The sequence below is a fragment of the Lucilia sericata genome, unplaced genomic scaffold (genome assembly GCF_015586225.1).
Source record: "Lucilia sericata isolate MDLA Ls3-8-SP2 unplaced genomic scaffold, ASM1558622v1 Contig002573F_arrow, whole genome shotgun sequence".
Taxonomy (NCBI): Eukaryota; Metazoa; Arthropoda; class Insecta; order Diptera; family Calliphoridae; genus Lucilia; species Lucilia sericata.
The window spans coordinates 12,501-24,699 of NW_023996336.1; the positions used below are offsets into that span (position 1 = coordinate 12,501).

Here is a 12,199-nt window from a genome sequence, read left to right on the forward strand (position 1 = left end):
ACCAAATTTTGACCGAATTCTAAATGTTGCACTAATGTCGTTTGAAATAAAGATGCCATTTTAACTCACTCAATAACTTTTCAAAAAATAAAGAACCGCATTTTTTATGTTTAACACACGACTAACTAAATATCATATCTTATTTGTTTGAGGCACTCATATAAACCGCTCTTAACAAATGAATCATGTTGTGAGTGCTAATCAATATTATTTATTTAAAGAAGAAAAACCCCACATTTACTCGATCTTAATGTGATCACAAAGAATAGCAGATCGTTTCTCGGCCTGCGTGCCACCCTGCAGTAGAGATGTGAAGAAACTTATGAATTCTATAAATGCTTGTGGCCGGTATTAGCGATCGTGTGAATTACCCAGTGCACAGTGGGTAAATGTTAAAGTGTTCAGTCAATAATTTAATATTGATAATTATATTAAAAAGATTTAAGTATGTATTTTTTTTTATTATTTTTTTAACTCACTGACTTATAAATACGATCCGCCCTAGATCGATATCAGTATATTCCGCTCGGTTTGGATTTGAATTGTGATGTTCATAAACATACTTTAAAGACTTAACACAATTCTTAATTTTTTTATAATTACAATTTAATCTCTCTGTCACCACTGTGTACACACAATAACAACCATTATCCGTAAATAAACATAAATTATTACATTTTATAAACAAATCTCTTAAGTATTGTTTGAGTGTAGCTGAACAAAAATCATTTATAAACATTTAAGTTTAAATAAGAAATCGTAGCAAGACGAACTAATTTACGCGCTTAAAACGATATCAACGCAAATGGAATCTCCATCAGTTTCAGCCAATTTGCTACAACCCCTACAATTTGGACATATTTTGGAAATTTGTGGAAAGCCCAACAAGATGCTAACAGGTAAATATTAAAATTTTTCGAAGTAATATTCACTTTAAATTAAAACAATAACAAATCTGTTGTGAACTTTATTACATAGTGTGTTTAAAATACATATGTATATAATTAAAATGTATTTATAATTTGTTTCAATCACAGTCGATTAATAAATAAATCATCTGTAAGTTCAAGTGATTTATATATTTAGCTAATTTTTCTATTTTATAACGATTCTAATAATTAAAAAATGCAACAAATCTTAAAAACATAATTGTAATATAATTGCTTCATATATATTGTGTTTGAAATATTACATTCTTCATACTGACTTTTAATTGAGTTTTGATCTAGAATTCTGATTCCGTTATAAACCCGCTTTTGATATTTTTTCTGAAAAATAACTATAAGGCCTTTGCACGAAACAATTTCCATTGCTGTTGTTGTATCAGTACTTGTTTTTGTTCTTTCCTTAAAATAATAAAAAAAATAATTAATTGAGTTAGAGTCTGTGGGTGGAAAGGGGGAGCTGGAGAAACTTCGCCATCTCGGGTCAGTCTTAACCATAGGTCTTTATATAGACCTAGGACTGAGGCAGCAGTTTCATTCATGGACATTCGGCGATTCATTCTGAAACCGTTAATAACTTCACTGACTGCCATTTGATGCAAAATTTCTCAGGCGCTTGCTGTCGATGTCCGATGGTATGACGTCTTGGATGTTGCTGCAAAAGCGTCGGAAATTCATCGGAATGTGAATAGGAGGGGGATCCAGCATCAGAATCTGATAGTTGGGGGTGACTAGGCGATAGCATGCAAACAGAAACTGTTTGGTCAACAACACATTACGTTGTCTGACTAACAACAACCTGGTCTCCACATGTAGCTGATCCACATTCGTCATCTTGACGCATCTGGGTGCGATTCGGAGTGAATTATTCTGGACCTATAGTCTAATCAATAGTCTAGTCTATAGTCTAGTCTATAGTCTAGTCTATAGTCTAGTCTATAGTCTAGTCTATAGTCTAGTCTATAGTCTAGTCTATAGTCTAGTCTATAGTCTAGTCTATAGTCTAGTCTATAGTCTAGTCTATAGTCTAGTCTATAGTCTAGTCTATAGTCTAGTCTATAGTCTAGTCTATAGTCTAGTCTATAGTCTAGTCTATAGACTAGTCTATAGTCTAGTCTATAGTCTAGTCTATAGTCTAGTCTATAGTCTAGTCTATAGTCTAGTCTATAGTCTAGTCAATAGTCTAGTCTATAGTCTAGTCTATAGTCTAGTCTATAGTCTAGTCTATAGTCTAGTCTATAGTCTAGTCTATAGTCTAGTCTATAGTCTAGTCTATAGTCTAGTCTATAGTCTAGTCTATAGTCTAGTCTATAGTCTGTCTATAGTCTAGTCTATAGTCTAGTCTATAGTCTAGTCTATAGTCTAGTCTATAGTCTAGTCTATAGTCTAGTCTATAGTCTAGTCTATAGTCTAGTCTATAGTCTAGTCTATAGTCTAGTCTATAGTCTAGTCTATAGTCTAGTCTATAGTCTAGTCTATAGTCTAGTCTATAGTCTAGTCTATAGTCTAGTCTAGTCTAGTCTATAGTCTAGTCTATAGTCTAGTCTATAGTCTAGTCTATAGTCTAGTCTATAGTCTAGTCTATAGTCTAGTCTATAGTCTAGTCTATAGTCTAGTCTATAGTCTAGTCTATAGTCTAGTCTATAGTCTAGTCTATAGTCTAGTCTATAGTCTAGTCTATAGTCTAGTCTATAGTCTAGTCTATAGTCTAGTCTATAGTCAGTCTGGTCTATATTCTAGTCTATTCCACTCTATTCTTCAAGAGCCGATATTTTGCGAATAATTTAATATAAAAATTCCTTAATCGTAATATACATATGTATGTAAATATTAAATTTAAAACAGATTTCTGATTTTAGAGCTTATTGTTTAGAATAAATCGGCATTAAAATGTCGGCCCATGATTACCCCGCCCTTAAAATGTTAGAAGATAAAATTAAACATAAATATGTTATGTAAGAAGCAAAATCTCTCTAACAATTTTCATAACCAGTAAATATACAAAAAATGAGTAAATCGTAATAATAACAATCTGTCCAAAATTACTTATAACCACATATAGGACCACTTCCGAAATTAAATTAGAACTACGACATAACATAATAATATTTTTTTTTTTTTCAGAATCTCCATTAACTTTGGGCGTAGCAAAACTTCTAATAATCCCTTCGATGATGATGATTTAGATCTGCAAATACTCTTGGACTTTACGAAAAAGCAAATTATATTTACTCAATTTCCACCCAGTGACAACAATAACATCGAACCCAAAGATCTTATATTAGCGGAATTTCTTAACGATTTCAAATTTTACATCATGTTAGCCGAAACTAAATTTTATATTGCACTCAATAATAAACCATTCGCCAACTTTAAATACAACCACAATTTAGCCAAACTACAAATACAGGCTGTGGAAATAACCGGAAAATTGGAATACATTAAACAATTGGATCATCACAAATATTTTCCTCACATCTGGCCACCCATACAAATAATAGAGGATTATTTAGATTTTAGCAATGATCAACCTATATCTTTTAAAAACCCGGTCATATAATGATAATCTCAGCCCGCTTAGAGGGTAATAATAACGGTAGATTTATAATACAATTCCGTCATGCACGGGACAATAAACGTCAAGAGTTACATGTGAGTGTGCGTTTTGATACCAAAAAAATTATAAGAAATTGTAAAAGCCGAAAAGAAGACGATAATTGGTGTAAGTATTTTTAATCTACATATGTATGTGTGTGTGTGTTTGTTTTAATTTTGTGTTATATGTTTTCTTATAGATTTGATGATAAAGAGGTTGATGGTTTTATTTTCTTATCTTCTAGATTTGGTCAGGAAGAAATCGATGATGCCAATCCATTTCCCTTTTCCGATTTAGCAAACCTTTTAAACTGTCCATAGCATTTTGTGAAACTGAATTTCGTTTTGCTAAAGATGGTCAATTTTGTTTAACTACAAGTATAGATCACCAAATGTATTACCTTTTGTAATGGGTCCAAAAATATTTGGCACCAATGGTATACACGTCAGAGTTAGTGGCATTGAACACTTAACTTTGGAGGATGAGCAGTGTAAGGAGTTTGAAAAGTATTCCGTTTGATAATTATTCAGTATTTTATATAAGAATCTCAATTGTATATATATATAAGGCATTAAAGAGACTTTGTTGTTAAAAATTTAGAGTTAAAAATGTTACTCATTATTTTTAAATCATTAATAATTTTCTTACTCATTTATTAAGTATTCATTCATTATACACTTTAATTGTTCAATACTACTTATATGGTACTACCTCATAATCATGAGCAATCGAAAAATTCCCCAGAGAATTATTAAAGAACGTGATATTCGACTTGAAAAATAATATTATTATATTTCTCCCTTTATCATGCAAGTAAGATTTCTATATTCTTCTGTACCGAATCTTATATACCCTTCTCGAAAGCATGTCTAACAGAATTATCGAAGATTCGGATCTCGCAGATATCAAGGATCTTCTGAAAACTGATTGTAACATATAGACAGACAGACGGACATGGCTATATCGACTCCGCTATATACATATAAGGACTCGGAATATGTATAGGGCCGGAAATGATCTTTCATTTTCTTGTTATTAAAATCAAGAAGAAAAGAGGTGCTACCAATATCTCTAGTCTGCCGGGACTATAAACTGGTGATGATAAAATGTATCCTCAGTCTTTCCTTGGAATGATTTGACAAGGGGTAAAACCATAGAACCACATAATCTGGTACCACATAATCGGTAGCCCACAGGGCAGAGTTCCGGTTACTGGAGAGGTACCTTCGGGATGCACATGGTGGCTATAGTTTACACTCAAATTTGCGAGAGAAAGTTAGTTAAAAGACTGATACATAATTGACGAATAAGCGAATATTTAAAATATTAGAAATCCTATGGTATTAAGGAAATAATCTGGAATTTTCCAGAATGGGAATTTCCCGGAATTGTTTTAGGTGGATTTAAACTTGTCCACAACATAAAATGAAACCTTCAAATCAAAAATTAATGATTTACAGAACTAAGTTTAAAATTAGTTTTTCCTTGTGCTTTAATTTATTGATCATCTCGAAAAGAGCAAATAAAAATATGTAGTTTTATACCAACTTACATTTGTACAGATTGACTAATGACTGTTTTGTTTGAAAATTGTGGAAAAAACATCTTTGAAAGATTACGAATCATATTCTTACACTTGTATTTCTTATCTTGCCTTTGGACACAATTTAATGCCAAATCATCAATGAGTTTCAACGCCTCAACACCAACAACACTCTTCTTCAAAACAGATATTTCAAATAATGATGATTTCGATGATGATTATACTACCAATTGAACGAAATATTTTAGCCATTTAACAAATCATAAGAATAAAATATTGGCAAAAAAAAACCGAAAACAAAAATAATCTTTAAGTTGTCCTTAGCACAACAAAACTATTTATTTAATACAAATGTTTTACTTTAAATCAGCAATACTTAGAGGGCAACAATATTCGTACAACACAAGATAATATTTCAAGTCATTTGTTTTGTGGCATTATCGCCTTCTTAACAACATTTTTCTTTTCACAAATAAATAAATACATTTCGCCGTTTTGCCTGCATAAGTTCTGCTGGAAGATGATGGAGTAGTGAAAATTAGTTTTATACTTTGGCACTTCTGTCTCAGCATTAATCTGCTTGTTTAAGACGATTCCTTCCTTAAATTGCTGCAAGATGAATTGTTATGCTGTTGGCTTCCTTTTCATATAAATGTCCAACCAACCAGTATAATGTTTAAGTTTCAGGTTAAAATATCTCCTTTTAGGGGATGAGGAAATATATAATTGGACATACTTCTGTTAAACTAATAAATACCTATTTGCAGCAAATTAACATTTGACATTAATTAAAAATACCTTTGGTAACTAACTAACTAACTAACTAACTAACTAACTACTAACTAACTAACTAACTAACTAACTAACTAACTAACTAACTAACTAACTAACTAACTAACTAACTAACTAACTAACTAACTAACTAACTACTAACTAACTAACTAACTAACTAACTAACTAACTAACTAACTAACTAACTAACTAACTAACTAACTAACTACTAACTAACTAACTAACTAACTAACTAACTAACTAACTAACTAACTAACTAACTAACTAACTAACTAACTACTAACTAACTAACTAACTAACTAACTAACTAACTAACTACTAACTACTAACTAACTAACTAACTAACTAACTACTAACTAACTAACTAACTAACTAACTAACTAACTAACTAACTAACTAACTAACTAACTACTAACTAACTAACTAACTAACTAACTAACTAACTACTAACTACTAACTAACTAACTAACTACTAACTAACTAACTAACTAACTAACTAACTAACTAACTAACTAACTAACTAACTAACTAACTAACTAACTAACTAACTAACTAACTAACTAACTAACTACTAACTAACTAACTAACTAACTAACTAACTAACTAACTAACTAACTAACTAACTAACTAACTAACTAACTAACTAACTAACTAACTAACTAACTAACTAACTAACTACTAACTAACTAACTAACTAACTAACTAACTAACTAACTAACTAACTAACTAACTAACTAACTAACTAACTACTAACTAACTAACTAACTAACTAACTAACTAACTAACTAACTAACTAACTAACTAACTAACTAACTAACTAACTAACTAACTAACTAACTAACTAACTAACTAACTAACTAACTAACTAACTAACTAACTAACTAACTAACTAACTAACTAACTAACTAACTAACTACTAACTAACTAACTAACTAACTACTAACTAACTAACTAACTAACTAACTAACTAACTAACTAACTAACTAACTAACTAACTAACTAACTAACTACTAACTAACTAACTAACTAACTAACTAACTAACTACTAACTAACTAACTAACTAACTAACTAACTAACTAACTAACTAACTAACTAACTAACTAACTAACTAACTAACTAACTAACTAACTAACTAACTAACTAACTAACTAACTAACTAACTAACTAACTAACTAACTAACTAACTAACTAACTAACTAACTAACTAACTAACTAACTAACTAACTAACTAACTAACTAACTAACTAACTAACTAACTAACTAACTAACTAACTACTAACTAACTAACTACTAACTAACTAACTAACTAACTAACTACTAACTAACTAACTAACTAACTAACTAACTAACTAACTAACTAACTAACTAACTAACTAACTAACTAACTAACTACTAACTAACTAACTAACTAACTAACTAACTAACTACTAACTAACTACTAACTAACTAACTAACTAACTAACTAACTAACTAACTAACTAACTAACTAACTAACTAACTAACTAACTAACTAACTAACTAACTAACTAACTAACTAACTAACTAACTAACTAACTAACTAACTAACTAACTAACTAACTAACTAACTAACTAACTAACTAACTAACTAACTAACTAACTACTAACTAACTAACTAACTAACTAACTAACTAACTAACTAACTAACTAACTAACTAACTAACTAACTAACTAACTAACTAACTAACTAAACTAACTAACTAACTAACTAACTAACTAACTAACTAACTAACTAACTAACTAACTAACTAACTACTAACTAACTAACTAACTAACTAACTAACTAACTAACTAACTAACTAACTAACTAACTAACTAACTAACTAACTAACTAACTAACTAACTACTAACTAACTAACTAACTAACTAACTAACTAACTAACTAACTAACTAACTAACTAACTAACTAACTAACTAACTAACTAACTAACTAACTAACTAACTAACTAACTAACTAACTAACTAACTAACTAACTAACTAACTAACTAACTAACTAACTAACTAACTAACTAACTAACTAACTAACTAACTAACTAACTAACTAACTAACTAACTAACTACTAACTAACTAACTAACTAACTAACTAACTAACTAACTAACTAACTAACTAACTAACTAACTAACTAACTAACTAACTAACTAACTACTAACTAACTAACTACTAACTAACTAACTAACTAACTAACTAACTACTAACTAACTAACTAACTAACTAACTAACTAACTAACTAACTAACTAACTAACTAACTAACTAACTAACTAACTAACTAACTAACTAACTAACTAACTAACTAACTAACTAACTAACTAACTAACTAACTAACTAACTAACTAACTAACTAACTAACTAACTAACTAACTACTAACTAACTAACTAACTAACTAACTAACTAACTAACTAACTAACTAACTAACTAACTAACTAACTAACTAACTAACTAACTAACTAACTAACTAACTAACTACTAACTAACTAACTAACTAACTAACTAACTAACTAACTAACTAACTAACTAACTAACTAACTAACTAACTAACTAACTAACTACTAACTAACTAACTAACTAACTAACTAACTAACTAACTAACTAACTACTAACTAACTAACTAACTAACTAACTAACTAACTAACTAACTAACTAACTAACTAACTAACTAACTAACTAACTAACTAACTAACTAACTAACTAACTAACTAACTAACTAACTAACTAACTAACTAACTAACTAATTAATCTATTGATTAATAAATGAACTATTCTTTTAAATAGTCGATTGACCAGTCTATAAAATAATCCATGTCTATTTGTATGTCTATGTAAAAATCTACTGACTGGACTATTCTATGGATTGATCTATGGACCAGTCTATCGCCTAGTCTATGGACTAATCTATGGACTACTCTATAGGCAAGTCTATATATACATTTTTTAACAAGTCTGTGAACTACTCTACTGATTAGTCTATGGACTACTCTATAACCTAACCTATGGAGTAGTCTATGGACTAGTCTATTTATAAGTTTATAAACTTTTTTTATTGATCTGTATTTGGATTAGCCTCCAGATTAATCTATAAACTAAATAATGCACTGGTCTATTTATTATTCTATTAACTAATCTATGGACAAATCTATATACTATCGTCTGTTGGCTTTAGTTTGGGCGGCTATCATATTTCACTCTTTACATTCTCTCCATAAGGATCTTGAGTATGCGTCCGCTGGCAATATCTGGTCACATGTCTGCCCTGCTAAAGGCTGTCGGTCCTCAATCCTCATATTGAGCGGCATTTCATCTGCAACAGTATCCACTGGAACGGCAGTTTTTCATGTCAGACAATGGTTGTAAAATACGGCCCATTTAATCCGAAAAGAAATTATGCCCTGCGTATCAAGTCCATAGGTTAGACTAAACACAAATCTATTAACTATCAACTGTCTCGACTTTGGACTAGTCTATTGATTAGTTTATAGATTATTGTATAAACTATACTATGGACTGATAAGTAAATGTTTATAATTTTCCATGCCTGATATTGTTCATTCTTTGAGATATCTTAGCATTACATTTTGGACTCTGAAAGTAGACGTTTTATATGAAAAATACAAAAAGTTATTCTTGTTTGCAAAGGACAACCTTGTTAGTGTCATATAAAACCTTAAACCGAACAATATTTAGTAAGATACAAATTTACTTGAAAGGAATGCCCAATCTTCTTCAGAACAATTCCTTTGGCATTGAAATATCTATTTTACTCATTACATACATATGTATGTATTTTATTGTTTTGGAGAGCTTTAGAAAAAGCCTATAATATTTTTATACTGTATTTCATTGTCCCATTGTCGTTTTACGATATGAAGACGTTATTAATACAAAAACTCTCCAACGATTCTAATGCCTGTTTATTAAAGACAACAACCCTAACAAATGTTTAAGTAAATACAACCACTACATGGGATAAGGCAGTTCATAAGCAAATGATAAGCTTGAGATAAAGCAGTTATAAACAGTGTCGGGAAAAAAATTTATACATTTTCTTGCAGAAGAAAACAGAAATAAACAAAAATGAAAAAAAACTAAATTTTTAAAAATTGTGTTAAAAAATGTTTTCTAAATAGAAATGGGTTGTTCCAACTATCGTCTGTTGGCCCTAGTTTGGGCGACTATCATATTTCACACTTTACATTCTCTTCATAAGGATCTTAAGTATGCGTCCGTTGGCAATATCTGGTCACATGTCTGCCTTAACTTAGGACTTAATAATCTCTGGAGACCCCTCTACTACAGCGTTGGTTTCAGGCTGCTACTGAGACGGAAGGCGGTCGAAAAACGAGCTTGATACAGTGTGGTTCTTCGAAACCAGGTATTTCGAAGGCTTCTAAGATCCAGACGGGATCCGATCCTGCCGAAATCCCTTTTTCTGATGCTCGTGAGGCGTCACGGATTCAGCCCACCGATAAGCCAGTGTTCTCAATGCCTAAAGTTGAGCAAGAAAAACATACGAAGAATAATTCGATGCTCTCCGAGGCTCTTCCCTCGATTTCAATGGCCTCTAATGTAGATCCCTTTAGGCACAAAACACTACATTTCACAACCAGGCCTTCCGTCTATAAAATTATAAATCGGCTTACTGCAAAGCAGGTTTATATGCTCACAGAATAAGAGAAGATCTTTCTCCAATGGGCTAAATTCCACATAGAGGCAATTAAAAGTAGCAATTCTAAACGGAAGTCATCCGAAGACAAGAGGACACTACCCTCCTCGAATCTCAGAGATTCAAATATAGTCCTGAACGGATAATGGACTCTTCGTAAAATGAAATCGCGAGACACTAAACCTGTGCAGATTGGGCCACATATTAATCCTCAATCAATGTTTCAAAAACCTGATTAGGAAATTTTGAGAGAAACCAAAAATACAATAGGCTTCAACTGGGGTAATAACACTAAAAGCTTTATAAAACAAAATTTCCATACAAAATCTAATTTATAAACTGTTTATAAAATAAAAATTTTGTTTGTGAATAAGGAGGTAAAAATGTATTCTGGTTATACGACATGGTTTTCAAACTTATCTTATTTCACGGATCGACAGTTTATTACACTGCACTGAAAAAGGCAAACCACCAATAAAATTTTGAAAGTATTATGAGATTCAAACATTCCAGAATGCATTTCCCCTAGAGGGAGAGGGAGGGGAATGGTCAAAATTGAGTATTTGTGACACAAGTACATAGTTCACGAGGGCTGAAAGATGAATTTTATTGTTTATTTTTTCACAACGGTGGTGACATTATAGGCTAATACTTACCAAGCTCACTTACAAATAGGGAGTTAATTAAGTACTTACCACGATCGCCAGCTAATAAGGACTTATGTACATACATATGTAAGTTTGTATGTACAGTAAGTTGCCAATCATGATTACTGCGTCTACCAATAGCTTTCCAGCAGTTCGGTCGGAGAGTCCCGAACTAGCTATTTATCCTGCCACTTAGGGTTACCCCTAGTCACCGACTGTCCAGGTGACTAGCTATTTTAACAAGTGCTTGTCGGTGGAGGAAGTCAATCGTCACCCCATAGATTACGAAAAGACAGACAAAAAGCTTATGCATGTTTTTTAAGTGTCCCCACTTTTGCTTACAAAGGGGACACTAAAGTGACAATTATCTTCACCCTCGTTTACAAAGAGTACATCCGTGACGAAACATGAATTAAAGGGTACCATGGGGTTAGACGTTAGTGGAAATCACTGTCTTTTTCGTAAGCATTGACCCAAAAATACTTCTTCTTGGTAATGCTATAATGTTATAGCTTTAATCATAAGAAACTAATGATACGTATGGTATCCACAATTAAGTGGATTCCCCCTGTTCAAATAGAAATCAAGCCATTTTTATTAGTCTGTTTTAAATCCCTTTTAAATTTCAATCTAAAATAATTTAACTAAATGTTTGGATCACAAACTAATTTATAGAAAAAAAACCCCATTCTTTTGCATGGAAAAAATCATAAAATTTTTTGTATTGGTAAGTGATCAATTCACTCAATAAAATAATAACAACAACAAACAATAATAACATGACAAACAAATCGTGTCAAAATAAAAGCAACAACAATATGTACAATTTTTTTGTATTTAAAACCGGAATCAACAAAAAAACTTAGCGAATAAGAAAAAAATCACAGAAATAAAGAACAAATTTATTTATTTAATGTACACGAAAAAAAGGAGTGTAAGTGTAGTACAACAATAAAAAAGAATACAAAAAAATACCGGTGAACGTAAGCAGAGCAG

At 31.0% G+C, this 12,199-nt stretch overlaps 2 pseudogenes; one reads left to right on the forward strand and one right to left on the reverse strand.

Moving 5' to 3' along the window:
* The window catches only part of LOC119614081, a 9,647-nt pseudogene extending 9,390 nt beyond the window's left edge, over window positions 1-257 (reverse strand).
* A 2,577-nt stretch (window positions 258-2,834) lies between these two features.
* LOC119614083 lies at window positions 2,835-4,091 on the forward strand (annotated as a pseudogene).
* Window positions 4,092-12,199: the final 8,108 nt, after the last annotated feature.